Consider the following 16,773-nt stretch of genomic DNA (forward strand, 5'->3'; position numbering starts at 1 on the left):
GCGCGCGTGTGCGCGCGTCCGCGTGTGTGTGCGTGCATCTGTGTGTGCGTGTGTGTCCTGAGATGGAAGGGCAGTATCTCTAGGACTGATTCACTGTCTTATGTCTGTTGCTTTCCAGGACAGAGTCTGACTCTACCAGGACCCTAAAATGAATTAATTCACACATGGAGAATGAATGAATTCATGCATGCATGTGGTGTTTTCTTTTTCAGAAAGTGCTATAAAACATTGATCTTTATTATATCTCAAACAACGTTAAGATAAAAAACGAAAAGGAGAATAAGGCTTTATTTGCACTCAGGAATTTATGAGAGGGTCCTGGTAGAAAGTACAATATTCATTTTTCATATATTGACAAAATAAAATTCCTGTATCATGGTAAGATGGCAGAAGTCCAAACAATCAACAACATAGCTGTACACTAATGAAAGTGATAAAATTATCTGAATAAATTAAATAAACTGCAATATATGAAAAATGCATGCAAATGCATTTTTGCTTAAAGCTTTGTCGGGCATATCTGTCATTCAGAAATCATTCCTTAATATTTTAAAAACTACAAAACATGTTCACTGACATCACAATCACAATTTAAAATGCAAGATTATTTTAAACTATATATAAAATTATTTAATAATGTATTAATAAAAATAAAGACGTAATATTACTATCTTAATGCTCTTTCTTTTAAAATAGGTTTCAGTGAGATATAATCATTAAGCTCAGAATGTATATGGCTTTCTAATTCTAAAATCAATATGATACATTAAGTCACCAACTCAACTTAACTTCTACGTGGCACACCTCATCACAAAAGGATTCCCATCCAGGAAAAAAGAGGTCATTGTTCCCCTCTACTCATCAGTCATTAGACCCATTATAGAATACAGCGCCCCTTTTGGTATGTACCTAACAAGAAATCAACAACAACTGGAAAGACCACAGAAATACCTCACAAAGAGGATTACCAACCTCAAACAAATGCTCTACGCAGACTGCCTCAAAAAACTCCAGCTTTAGTCTGTCGCATATCACCTACTCAGAGGCGATCTCAGCCTAACAAACAAAGCTATGTCAAACCCAGAGCTGTTGGACATACTCCACTTAAAGAAATCCCAATTCCATTGAGCTACATGCTCTAGGGAACTAAACCTTATCACCACAATAAACAGAACATGCTGGAGGGATAGATTCCTGTCCCAGAGACTTCCCATACTTTGGAACAAACTACCTATCTATATCAAACAAAGATTCTCATTAGCACTCTTCAAGAAAAATCTTGATGATTGGATGAGAGATAGGAAATTCACCCCAGGGATCACTTCTGTGACTCTGCTCGACAGGGGCACAGGAAATAATTTTCTTGGGTGGCGAAAGTCAGGGTACCATTTTGGCTAGGCTTATATAGGCCATAGAGCCAATAGCCTAATACCTACCTATGAACCTATGAACTTGTTTACATCTTTTTAGCAGTTCCAAGCATTAGAATTTAAAGACGTTTATTTCCTTTTTCAATTACATGATTAGCAAAGGCTTTTGTGTTGCTCTGATTACTAATATCTAAAATGCTGTTAAATTCTCTCCCTAAATGTGCAATTTTTATTTCCAATATAATAAGCATTAAATTATTGGCATAAGGCTAAATATACTAAGTGGTTGCTTATACTAGTGGCATAATGCTAAAATACATACAAATGTCCATTTTCAGATATATTAACATAATCACAAATTGAACAGTTTCTGCAATTGTCTTTCCTACCACATCTTTAACATAATTATCTTTTCTATTAAACAACTTCCTCTTAAGGTTATTATTATTCTTAAAATAAAACCTAGTGCTGTCACTAACTATATTAATTAGATTACAGTCCATTGTTATAATGTTCCTGTTCTTTCAAACTCTATTACATATCTCACACACATCTCTCAAAAAATATAGAAAAAGTATATTATTAATAGTAGTTTGGGATACTTTATTCCTTGCTGCATTAAAATAAGGTCTATTGTTATTATTGCTTTCTAATGCATCTGTATCTTTCATTGTTAAACATTGTATCTGATCATATCTCTTCTATATAAAAATCTTTGGAGGCCTCATTCATAGGCTCTTTTATCTCTTTCAAGTCAGTAGTCAGTCTAGTTGCCCTCAGAAGCTGCCTGCTGATGTGGTAGACTCTAAAAATCCATGGAAATGTTCCATGGGTTTACTAGCATCTCTCCAAACGAAAAATACATCATCCACAAATTATGCATAATGCAAAATATTCTGTGTATAATGGGAAATAATTTGATACCTTCTCTCCCATTATATCAACACTAAATTAACATATGCGTTAGCACATGCTGTACTCATAGCCACACCCATCATCTGAATATAAAAAGTTCCATTAAATAAAAATGCATTATTAAACAGGACTAATTCCAATAAGATAATAACAGGTTAATTTTTAAAGTGTTAATATCTGTATGAAACAAGATGTAATTATGGACAAATTCAATTGCAAACAGAATCAGGAATCATTGTAAATATCAACTTAGGGTACAATGAAGTAAAAAAGGTTGTGAATAAATGAATCATACTGAAGTTATTAATCTTAAATGCATTTTAGAATTAGAAGCCCATATATATCCTAGGTGTAATGATTACATCTCACTGAAACCTTTTTTTAATTAGAGCATTAATATATTTATAATATAGTTATAGGTTTATAGATTCATAGGTGTTTACTAGGCTAATAGCCACAAGGGCCTAGCCATGCATTTATTATGTGTTTAGCAATGTTTATTGTTATTTTACATTGTCAAATAAGTATACATGTAATTTATATATCTGTATTTTAAAATGATGTATAGTTAATACACACACACACACACACACACACACACACACACACACACACACACACACACACACACACACAGTGCTTGATATATACTTTTATTACAATCTTTATCAGCATGCATTGTTAAACATTATGCTTCTATAATATAGTTAATTTGTATGTGCTTTAGTACTACTGAGTCATACATACTGAGGCATGTTGGATCAAGTCAACATTTGCTCAAGATTTTTATTGTTTATGTAAGATTCATTTGCTCATTTATTTGTGAGTTTTCAGTTGTTTGATGTTAGTGAACCTAAGAGAAACAGTGAGACAGGTATTATGTTGTCAGTCAGTGACTGCTCTTTCTTAAAGGCGCAGCAATCTCAGAGTGAGAATAATAATGTTTTGGTCACTCTGCAATATATATCTATTATTCATCATAGCTTGGTTAAGTACATACAATTATTAAATATGTGTTCTTGAGCTATAACTTACAAGCTATTGTGTGACTGGACAACTGTGATACAAGCTTACGGGGAAATCAGCATGGATTATATTTATTTATTGCTGCTATTTTATTTTATTAGTTCACATAGAATATGCATCTCGACCAGTTTTCTCCATTGCATTACATGCTTCAGAGGTGTCAATCAGCTTCTCATTTGTGTTTTTCTCTAAGTTCAATTCAACAAATACAAAAGTTTCAGATAAGTGCAATTCTTAATTCTGAATTTAGAACAGTTTGTTATTTCTCCAAATTCATTTACACAGATACAACATCTTTAGACAATTTCAACACCAGGTTCATGTACTCAGGCATAAAAGAAACCTGCCAGTGGTTTCCTGACTGCAGTGCTTCAGGAAATTACATATAGTCTAGCTTTCTTTCATCCATCAAGGATGCCAGTTCTTATTGAAGGTTTACTTCCATGGAAATCATCCTTTCCTGTGGGCTTTCACTCCCAAGTGGGCCTAATGCCCCGGGCACTCTGCCTTCCCCTCCAATTAATGTGTCTCCCACATCCCCTCATGAGGAATCCAATCCTCATCGAGGCTCTCTGTGCCTCTTTTCAACACAACACTGGAAATGTCTTTCACAGCCACTTGAGAGTATCTCTTACTCAGTCTACAGAAAATGATGTCCGTCAGTGCCTTTACTGCAGGACAGCATAAATATGCTAGTTTCTAAAACTTGGGGGTAATTAACTGTTGCCTTCTCTACAGACTCCGCACAGACTCCACCTTGGAGATTTCCTTTAGGCAGCTTCATCATAACTCCACCTCTGGAATTTCTAACAGGTAGTTTAAACTTCTGTTCTCATCTGTCACCTGCCCTGCTAGGCTATGACATATTACATAACCTCTATACAGCTCAAACGAAAGAAATGCCACAGTAGTACCAACCATCACAAGCCCAGCCAATTCACCTTCATCAATCAAAAACCACCCTCCAGTTCTGGACCCAACTCCTTGCCCCTAAGTTATTTCATAACTTCCAAGGCCCACCTTCCCAAGAAGACTATAGCTTGAAAAGACTGGGTTACTTCATTCCCTCAGTTAAGGACAGGCTCATACGGAATCCTATTCATGGGCTGATTGCTGAATCTTATTGAGTTTATGGTACCTGTTATGGTTCACTACTGAAATGCTGATACTCATAATGGCAAGTGCTGACACAACAAAAAAAAAAAAAGACCAAAAATGTAGGAGAAGAACAAATATTAATTGTCAGTCTTCCCCATGAAACTTATTTTATACAGAGGAGGGACAAAGTCCCCTGCACCCCAAACTTATGTATATATCAATCTATATGTGTATATATATATATATATATATATATATATATATATATATATATATATATATATATATATATACAAAGGTGAGATCCCCATACCTTGGAGAAAAGGGAATATTCTAAGAAATGTCCATTTTGGACTTGGTAAATGCAAATCCTTTTTGGGGTGCATTCTTTCTCTGTATTTTGGAACTCCTGAAGTGGGTCTCAACATTTCAGATGGCTACCACCTGCAACATTACTATACTTTTTTGTTTTCTATGTATTCTTTTTATGCATTCTAATATTACTTTGGTATGGCATAACAATTCCAACAAGCATTCACAATATAATACATGGTATGCAAGATCATGCATTATTTGAAACACTTTTTTTCATTTCATACACACACACACACACACACATATATATATGTATATATATATATATATATATATATATATATATATATATATATATATATATATATATATACATATATATATATATATATATATATACAGATATAGATATAGATATAGTGTTGGTAAATATCTCTGCTCTTTCTTGCATGTATTGGGGTAATATTGTATTTATTAGTTATATTTATTCCTCTACGTGTATGTGTTGTTTCACTTTCCTTTGTAATCTGAAGAATTGAGCTGATGCACGACATTTCGATTATGCTACACATTGACATGGTTGGAGAAACCAGGAGGATAAAAGCACTCTCATCAAACTCATCAAACAACTCAGAGGACAAATAAAGTCTACCAAATTTCAGGTAAATTTGGCCTCCCAGGCCAAGGACAACCACAAAGCATTATTTAGCTATGTCTGCAGCCTCACAGCCAATACACAATTGTGTACAGAGCTCATTGTTAAATGAGCCATTTATACTGAGCCAGAAGATATAGCAAACCTACTGGCAGACAAACTTAGCTCCAACTTCACCCCTCTCTCTCTCTAAACCTTCTCTCAGGAAATACCACCAAATAAAACTCCCCCTGCTATCACTAGATTACACGTCCTAAATGCTCTCTTTAAGTCTACGGACACTTCATCAATGGGCCCAGGCCATATCTTAGGATTCCTTCCAAATAGTGTGAAACATGACCTATCAGGCCCTCTGGAGTTGCTGTTTAACTGTAGGCTCCAAACAAGCTTTGTGCCTCATAAATAAAGAACAGCAACAATTATCCCTCTGCCATCTACAGACCCTGGAAAGTACCAACCCATAAATCTCATATATAAACCCATGGAACGAATTATCATGGAAATGATCAATAATTACACAGGAAAACTCCAGACATTGAACACAACCTGATTTGGTTTTGTCAAGGGCAAATCATGCCAACATAACCTAATGGACTTCTTTGAGAAGGTCACCAAAGCAATGGATGAAGGTAAAATGGTTCACACTGCCTACCTTGACCTGGTCAAGGCATTTGACACAATACTCCACTCAGGTATTATTCACAGACTCAGGAGGTTTGGTATAAACTTATGTCACTCAGTGGATAGCAAGCTGGCTCACAGACAGGACCCAGGAAGTTAGAAATGGGGAGTCCACCTCTATAATGAGGCCAATCACAAGTGATTCCCTCTGGGAATCGGTCCTGGGACTGCTCCTTTTTGGCATTAACTTCTCTAAAGTCAAAGTCAATGTCAATGACCTCTGGCTAATTTGCAGATGACTGCAAATTAGAATCACTCATTGAATCCCATCAACACTAAGGTTCTCCAAGAAGGGCTGACACAGGCAAATAACTGGTGTCAGAGCCATGGACTAAAACTTAATTCCAAGAAATGAGCAATGTTATTCCTCAGGAGGTCATCCACCCCTGGTAATTGCCATATTAACAACACACCTCTAAGAGTAAACCCAGCAATCAGTGTCTTGAGAACACACATAGACAGTAATCTAGCCTTTGACCTTCATATGTCTACAATAGTGAGGAAATATTTCTATGTTGTGCATCTTTTAAACAACGGTATGGTACCTAAGTCCAAGAAAGCCATTGCCCACTGTATTTGTCATTCATCAGACCTATCTTTGAGTATATTGTCCCCTGTTTTATGCATCTAACCAGGCATTTACAACAACTGGAACATCCACAGAGGTTTCTCACTAAAAGAATACAGGGTGCAAGTAACAGGTTCTATGCGGAATACCTAAATGTCTTCTCCCTGTATTCTGTCTCCTACAGGCTGTTAATGGGACATCTATGCCTCACATACAAGGCATTGACAACCTCCCCAATGGACCTCCTACATATACGCAAAACAAACTGGACTAGAATTACCCATTGCAAAGAGTTAAAACTTGCCTGTGATATAAATATAACCTGTTGGAGAGGCAGATATATATCCCAGAGACTACCTTTTCTCTGGAACAGGATCCCCATCCATGAGAAGCAGAGTTCCTTCCTAATGCAATTCAAGTGTAACTTGGACAATTGGATGAGAACAGGAAATTCATCAATAGTTTGTCATCTATGTCTCTAATGGACACAGGCAACTTGTAAATGGTTCATCTCCCAGGTTCCTGCTTGTAAATGATTCATCTCCTAAGCCCCTGCTTATTCTTATCAAGGGTACAGGAACTTGTCAGAGATTTGGGATGCTGGGCTAGGCTTGAAAAGGCCCTTGTGTTTGTTAGCCTAGTAAATATCTATGAACCTGTGAACCCATGAACATTATACAGAGGTCTGCCATTTTATAATTTCCTTTGGGTGGAAATTTTCTTCAAGCTCATTTCTACAAGCATAACTTTTTAGAATGTCACAATAAGTGGCACAGCTACACAGACTTAGCACAGTTCTGTCAGTGGTTTCCTGCCTGCTATGTTTCAGAATCTTCTTCTGTGAGTACAGATTATACACTTATGTCAAAGTCTTCCTTTTCAGCCTAAAATTCAGTCCCAATGAACAATTCTTCCCTAGAGTTCCTCCTGCCCCAGGTACTCCATTCCTTGTTTTTATTCAGTCCATCTTCTTCTGCCACTAGTGAAGGCCCCTTCCTCAGTCAGGCACTCTCAGCACTACATTCAGGCTGTTTACCATAGATCGACTTGTGGTCCCTTTCTGGGTAAACATTTGAAATCCTGGGACCTGCTACAGACTTACATATACTAAATACAAGGTAACCATTTCCAGGAATAGTCCCTTTTCTCTGAGGTATGCCAATACTGGAGATAGTATACACAGTCCTCTCTGCAGCAGCCATTCCAATGTCCCATTACTTGGCAATTTCACCCCATTTACCATAAACACTGCAATGTGCATACTGCTTTACTTCTATGATGATTCTATGGATTTCATTTAAAACTTTTATTTCACATTTTATAGCACAAACACTAATAGACATCTGCTAAACAAAGCAATTCAGTTTCACAATGAAAATAGACTTAGCATTAAGACTTCTCTGCCCTTGGAAACTTACATTCATTGAAGCAGCATTGAACCCCACATTTAAAGAAAATGCATCTGGCCAGTGGTGGATAAAGATTACCTTTGGGCTGTTTTCAGATCATAGACCCCTTGCACATGAAACCTACATCTGTTCTTTGATACACCTTCCTGATTGTATTAAATTATACTCCTTGTATAATACAGCACACTTGTTAGAGCACATTTTAAATGTATTATTTTGAACATTTTTCCCATAAGCAATGACACAAAATGCATGAACCAGTAATGACAAAACAGTCCAAATCAGAATATTTCCATCATAAAAGTTTACTCAAGCTTCTACAGTCCACCAGTATCAGTAAATATGCACAATCTCTGCAGAAGTAAAATTCATCTAAATGTACTCCACATTAAAGAGATCTGTAATTAATGAAGAGGTCACTTCTAACAAACAACTTTAAATGTTATTGTTTCATCTACAAATAAAGTGCCTGTTGCTCATGAGGAATAAATTGCCTGTTAAATTAAAAAAAGTAAGGTAGTAATATTGCAATAGGGAAAGGAAACAAACTGATAACAGGTTCATAGTTACTAGGTATCTCCACCAAAGAGGACATGCTCAGGACTGCAGCATCCACCCCCTTTAAAAGTACATCAGCAATCCATCTACATACTAAGGGAGTAGAACCTACAATCTTCTGGATCAAAATCAAGCATTCTACCTATTGTGCTACTAATGCCACAAGCAAATTTGGCATAAGAAGCACTAAACTTCTCTTCCCCTGAAGAACTATGTAGCACGAGAAATCTGGAAAAGGACAAAATTTATCGGATGGGGGGGCAAAGGTCCAAAACCAGGGACACATTTTAAACATTGCTTGTATAATCTTATAAAAGTTGCTAGAATAAAATGTTTTATGTTACCATGCATTTTCTGAGAGATAGGAAAGCTGAAACATTAATGACGTAACTCTGACTTAACTCCATGAATCACAAGTGGTGGTGGAATGGGTAGGGACTTTAAGCTCTTGCTCCTTGTACCTAAGGTACAGGGTTTGATCTGAGTACACACACTACAAGCTTCTCTGCAATGCCGTTGTTCAGTACATTGATGTCTGCAGTATGTCTTTACAGAAAATGTAAATGCTATCTCGGCACTCTACTTCATTAAGTAATGCTGCTGTTCAGTAAATTAACAGAAAATCAGACTGCTGTAACACTCTATAAGTATCTCTGCTTAAAAGAAAATCAGGCTGCCATAATACTCTACTTCATTAAGTAAAAGTATCTCTGCAATGCCATTGTTCAGTAAATTCAAAGTTTGATGTCTGCAATATGGCTTAACAGAAAATGTAAACACAGAAGTATCTCGAGCCACATGACTTACAGAATTCAAAGTTTCTCACAGAAGTAAAGACAGAATAGCTTAACAGAAAATCTCCAGCAAAGTATGATCCATTAAGTGCCTGCACTGCAGTTGAATTTACAACTAACTTAAAAAGTGCAAGCTTAACCTGCACGCACGAGTATCGCAAGCCGAGCTCTATCACTTTCTCTACACTTGTTTGCCTTACTTGGCTGAAAGAATGATATACACGGACCGCAAGTTAATGGCCTGGTACTATTCTGACAGCCTGTCTCTCGGCCTTGTGAAGCTGACATCATTGTGCATGCCCTGCACATGATGATGTCAGGAACATATTCATTCACAGAAAAAAAAAAAAAAAAGCAAAAAACAAACCGGGGAAATTCAGAAATTAAAGGGGCCATGTGGGAATTTGTGGCACCCCAATATTTTGCCCTCAAAAACAGTATTTATCGAGGAATTTGGTACGGTTGAGATGTATGCTGAGTGCCCTATGCTATTTTAATTGATCCTACAACTCTAACAACTGCCATTTCTACTTTACTGCATAGTTTTTCATGGCAAACTCCCTAGATGACTGCCTGTCTTCAGAGCTCACTCTGTTCTCCATTCAGAGACAATGTTGTGCAATCAAGACATGCATCAATAATGTTTAGCATATTTTGCTTCCTAATCTAACACAAAGTAAGGCTGAAGACTCTAGACCCTTTTTTCATGAATCTGTTCTTCTTGTGTTGGCTTGAAAGCCTTGCAAAACAAACGTGCAGCATAATTTACCTGGTTAAATGGAAGATAAAAAACAGAATGCCTTACTGATGAAACCAATTAACTTTATGCTCTCAGGCTTATACTTTTTCCATGTTGAATAAATGTTCTTGTTCTGCACTTTAAAATGAAATCAGTCTAAACTAATGAGCTGACTAATGTTTTCCAAACTGTGTCATAAACAAACAGACTGTCTAACTGATGAAACTGCATATTCTGTGCTCTTGGGTTTATGTTACTTTTTTCCTCATGTTAAGCTTTCTTTCTCTGAACTCAAAAGGCACAGAGTTTAATAGTATTTATAGTATTTATACTGATGATTGCACATACTTATATTGACAGCCATGTAGCAATAACTGTTGGTAGACATAATGAGAATTATTTAGTGGGTTTTGTTATGGAATATTCTCTACTGGTGGAAATAGTGCAAGCCATGGTGTACTCAAGTCCTGCATTAAACTTTGTAGCAGTGTTTTCTGCAGCTTACTGATGCCTTCCTCTGTTTTCTTTTAGCCTTCCTTATTGTTCTGTACTTCGTAATTGTTTAAATTTAGTGGTGAAATGATTTACCATTTCCTTCATTTGGTCTTCTTTGCCTTTTTTAACAGGTGTTTCAAATTACATTTTCCTGCTGCCATTAATCATTGTTTATTCTTATTTATCATATATTGAAGTACTCATTTGTTTTCATCAGATTATGGCAAATAAAACCATGACCTCCTCAAACAGTTTTCCCCAAGAGGAATCACTAATGGAAAGATTCTGCACTTTGTTCCTTGTGCCCTCTGTTATTGAATCTGCACCTTCAGCTCTGCAACCTCCCTCTATGTGATCTTTCCAGATTCAGGAAACAGATGTCTGACTGCCACCTAACCCCAGGTCCCAAAACACAAGTTTTTTTTTTTTCATGTTTGATAAACATTTTTGTTCTGTACTTTCAACTCATTCACTCCAATAGAGCTCAGTAAGTTTGCACTGTAGCTTCCAATGGGCGAAACAAAAGGCAAAGAAGAGCAAATTAAGTAGTTTTTTTTAAGAGAGTACTATGATCAGGAAAACACTGAATAAACATTAGTGAATTCCAGGTATTGGCATGAAATGATTATAGACTGCAAAAAAACAAAAGAAATGTAGGAGAGACAGACAGAGAGATGGATAGGTAGATAAGTAGATAGATAGATAGATAGATAGATAGATAGATAGATAGATAGATAGATAGATAGATAGATAGATAGACAGATAGATAGATAGATAGATAGATAGATAGATAGATAGATAGATAGATAGATAGATAGATAGAGGAAAAGGGATATAATGGGACAGAGAAATTGTAGATCCAGAAGAGAGGAGCCTGGCAAGCACCTGCTACTTTTAAGATCCAAAACAAGATGTTTAGTGCCCTGAGTTTCCCCTGACCTCCTACTCACCATGTACTTACACACATACACAGACAGAGACACACACACACACACACACACACACACACACACACACACACACACACACACACACACACACACTCTCTTTTTCCATGTTTAATAAGCATTCTTGTTCTGTACTTTTAACTCATTCACTCCAGTGGAGCTTAAGAAGTTTGCACTGTAGCTTCCAATGGGCAAAGCTTAAGCCTTTTGACAGAATCAAATTATGTCCTCACATTTCAAACAAATGTTCATATCTCTGGAACCATATGGGTTATGAAAGAAGTATAAATAGCAAACTCTTCAGCACAAACTATTTTTACAGTGATAGTATTCTTTAGGTTCTAGGTCTTAAACTGAATTTTATAAGTCACAATACACACAGTAACTATTACATTTGTAATATTTTGTAAACAACTTAAAATATCATGGCAACCACTCAAGTTACCCACATACTGTCATCAGCATTTTATTGATTTAGCTGAGAGCTTTCATATGAGGCTAAGGAGTTCTGTCTGTGTAATTTGGTTGTTGAGATATTTAGAAAAACGTGAAAATGTATATCTGTATAAATTAATATCATAAAAACAACACCTAACATCTATTTACATGTACTAGAGGTCAAATATTAATGCAGTTGAGTTTGCCGTTGTGTAAGCTTTAAGATGAAATCTTTTAAAACCTTGCATATAGCATGATTTTGGAATTATTAAGCCCCCCCCCCCCTTTGCAGGCCTCCCTTCTGCAGCATCCACAGGCCGTAGCACCCTCCACCCTTCCCATTGGAACCCTGCCCCCACCACAGCCAATTAAGTGTCCCATTACCTGCTTATTTTTCCCCAGTTACCGTAAATACTGTTCAAACCTGTCAGTGTGCGTATTATTTCTTCTTTACTTCTAGATGATTACAGATACTTGAATTTAATTTAAAACATTTATTTCAAATTTTATAGTACAAACACTGATGGCCATTTGCTAAACAAAACATAACAGTCTTACAATAAAAACAGACTTAGCATGAAGAATAGTAAACTACTTTGCCCTTGAACATACATTCATTGAAACTGCACTGAAACCCACATTCATTGAAAATGCATCTAGCCGGTGGTGGGTTAAGTTTACCTTTGGGCTGTTTTCAAACTATGAGCCCCTTACACATATTTTAGGATCATGCATGTACACATTCATATGTTTTTTGATACACCTTCCCGAGTCTATTAAATTATATTCCTTGTATAATACAGCACTACTTAGAATGTGTTTAAATTTGTAGTTTAGACATTTTTTCCAGTAAGCAATGAAAGAATGTGTATGATTGTAAATCTTTTTTATAAGACCCATCGGTCTGACTACTTCTGGAACTGACTGGGTATCATTCTTCCACATTGCCCTCATTTCTGCCTGCAAATTCTGATATTTTTCTGACTTTGTGTCTTTTTGTACATAAGAAACTGTAGCCAATTTCAATGATCAATGCTACCTTTGTCTTCTTTTCATGGACTACTATACCTGGTTTCTCACATCTATTTTTGAACTGTTGGTAAAGGGTGATCCTGTATGATATAAACTTCATCATTTTCTATAATGCTTTGTGGCTCTTGTTTCCAATGTTTTTCAGTTACTTCAATATTATAATGTTGGCACAATCCCCACTGCAACAGTCTTGCCACATTATTATGCCTTCCAGTATACAGTCTTTCTGCCATTAGTATATCACAACCAGGAACAAGATGTGTGACTATTTCCAATTCTGTTTTACAAAACTACATTTGTCTGTTTCTCCCACATGTTCAATGGACTTTGTAAATAAACATGTACGGAGTTCACTATCTTGGTCTGCCAATATTAACCTTTTGTATTTTAGGTTAATTTCACCTCTCCTTAACCATTCCTGCATTCAGTCCTGATCAACATGATGTAAGTTTAAGACTTTTCTGTACTTGCAACTATATTGATGCATTTTCCATATTTCTTGCCTTCTCATCTGATCTCTCACCTTATATTCTTCTGTTTTTGGCATTTTCAGTTGCTGCCTGATTTTTATCTACTTCTGGTTCAATTTGCATTCCTGCTTGACACCAATATACTTCTGCTAAACTAAGTAGTGAAGCCATCTTAGACTTATTCTCCTCATGTTTTAAAGCTTTCACTATGTTAGGTCTTGTGAGGTCAGCACATATGTTTGCAGGTCCTATGACTGCAGATCTATACATGTAATCAATTTTAAGAAGGCCTATACCTCCTTCAGAACAGGGAATATATAGTCTTGGTATAAACTACTTTTTATAAATCATTTGATAAGTATAAAGCATCCTTCTTGTTTTCCTGTCTATCTGATCCAGCACTTTTTGGGGCCAGTCAATCACTCCAAAACTGTAAGTTAGGACAGGGAGAGCAAATAGTTTTTTAGTTTGGACTTTGTCCTTAGATGCCAACGCTGTTTCCAGTATTCATTTTAGTCCTGTAAAATATTTATTTCTTAAGTTTTATTCATGTTTGTTGATGTTTTATTGCTGACCCTTCATCAATTGCCAAATATTTATATGCTCCCTTTTGCTCAAGTTCTTTTATATTACATTCCTGTCCCAGGCTTATGTTTTATGAGTGTTGGAGCTTTCTGGGTTTAAAGGTTGCTTTTGCACATTTATCAAGACCAAATTACATTCTTATATCATCTGGCAGAGTTTTGACCACTTGCTTGTTGTGCTTTCAGTTCCTCGCCTGGTGAACTATACAGTTTTAAATCATCCAGAAAGAAAAGATAACAAGTCTTTACACTGTTGTTTTCTGGGAGCCAAACTGTTGCCATGATCTAATCTATTAAGTAGGCAGCTTAATGGGTTAAGGGCAAGAAAAACAGCAGCAGTGACAAATAGTCACCCTGGAATATCTCCCTTTGAATTTTTATCCCCGAGATAATAATTTGTCCTTTATCATGGCTTAGCTGCAAAGTGGTTTACCACTGTTTCACGGTCATTATAATGTAATTGATCAATGTACAGTGTATCCTATACATTTGTAAGCACTTTTTTATCCATGCATGTGGGATGCTATCTAATGCTTTTTTGTAGTCTGTTTGGGGTGTACATATAAACAATTCTTACTCACAGATACATTTTCATGCAACGACGATAATACATTTAGCCAGAAATTAGGTGCTGCATCTGGTCCTGGGGTTTTCCAGTCAGAAGCTTTTCTTATTTTTGTTTCAGTTTCTCTAGTCATTTCATATCCTGTACATTTGAACTTCTTATTCTTTCTTTTACATCTTCTATTCATTCCTTGTCTTTGTTATGTTTCACAGGATCGTCATAGATATTTCTCCAAAATGTGTCTATTTATTCTTATTTTTGATAGTGTTTCTATTCCTTTTGCTTTGTTTCCCAATTCTCTATAAAACATTTTTGGGTCATCAATAAACTGCTTATTGTGTACTTTTACTTTATATTTATCTACATATCTTCTATTTTTTCCACCTGTGCTAATATATTTAGTTCATTATTTGCAATAGTGCATGATAGAGCCTGGTCTGTTCCAATACTGCTCATTGCTTTTATCATGTCTATCTTTCAGAATATTTTTGTTTATCTGTTCCCTCTTCTGTAATCTTCTAACAGTGACACTCCTTGTCTTAACCATTTTATATTTTCTACATTTATACTTCCATGATGGCATTTGATTTCTCCACTTCTTTCCCTTACTGCCCTGTGTTTTTGTGATAAGACTTTATATGTTGTTAATTTAGCTGCAGAGTAATATATCCTATTTATTTATTTTATATCGCATGACTTTCTATGAACAGTTTTGATTACTGTGTTCATTTGTTGTATCAGATTTATAACATTTTGGGTCTTATTGACTTTCTGTAGTCTGTTTCCTTACTTGATCTTAATATGTCTATTTATCTCTATTAAATCAAGCAATTCTTCTCTTAGATCATTTTATTCTAAACCAAGAACAAATTCTTTGTTCTCTGTTTCTTGCAGGCATTCTACAGAAAGTTCCAGAAAATCTTCCTGTGCCATATTCTGTTCAGCTTCATCTTGTGTCATCCATTGCCCATTCATATGAGAACTCAGAGAACTCACTGGCCTATCACTCCATAACATTGACTGCATCAGAGTTCCCACAGTTTCCTGTTCCTTCCCTTGCTGTGCAACTCAAACTGAACCTTTACACTTGTTTCCTACAGAAAGCACCAAAGTATCTTCATATGGCAATTGGTCAGATGCTTTCCATTCCACTGGTCTCTCCTTAATTCGGGGATTTGTTCTTCTATCATGCTGTAATGTTATCAGAGTTAGATTTTCTACTCTAAATCCTTCACTTTGTAGGTAATCAATGACTTCAGTTTCTGTTTCTCCATTACTAATCCTCCTTTCTACTTTCCCCTTTGTTTTCTTATTTTTTGTATTGCAAAATTTTCCATGTCTGAATGCCATTGCCTGTATTTCTCTTCAAATATCTTTTGTGCTGCTTTTTTTGTATTGGTTAGTTTTGCTTTCTCCTTTGCATATATATTGCACCATATTAAATCTCTTTTTTTATTTCCCATGTCCATATTTCTTCTTCAGATGTCTCCCACTCCTCATGTTTCTCCTTACCTGGAGGACTCACTGTTCCATTATGCTGTGAAATAACCTGTCTTTGACTTAATAAAATAAATCATTCACTTCACAAGTATTCAATAACTTCAGCAACTATTTCATTTAACTTCTTCTTTACTGCTCTTCTATGTTCCCCCTTTGTGATCTTATTTGTTGTGTTGTGTGAAATTTTCCATATGTGGGTGGGTGCCTTTCCCTGTATTTCTCTTTGAATAACTTTGGAGCTGCTTTTTGTATTAATTAATTTGGCTTTCCCCTTCTTTATAAATATTGCACCATATCAGATTTCTCTTTAATTTCCAAGTCCATATTTATTTTTTATACCTTCAAAATTCTCTAGGTTTTGTTTTTGTTTACATTTTCACACTTCCCCGGTCGCTTCTATCTCCAAACGGCTCAAGGTTTCTTGGTCTAAATGATTTTTTTATGAATCTGAATACAAATTTGCATTTCAAGCTTTTGACACTTTTTCTTGTGTTTTTCTTTCTTCTAACTTTTCTGGTAATCTTTTTTATATCTTCTGTCTGGAAATTCTGGGAATCTTGCATAATAGTAACAATACATAATTTCTTTCTTATCCCCAATGGTCCACTCTATCC

This window comes from Protopterus annectens, chromosome 3.part0, assembly GCF_019279795.1.
Source record: "Protopterus annectens isolate FY-2018-M chromosome 3.part0, PAN1.0, whole genome shotgun sequence".
NCBI lineage: Eukaryota > Metazoa > Chordata > Ceratodontiformes > Protopteridae > Protopterus > Protopterus annectens.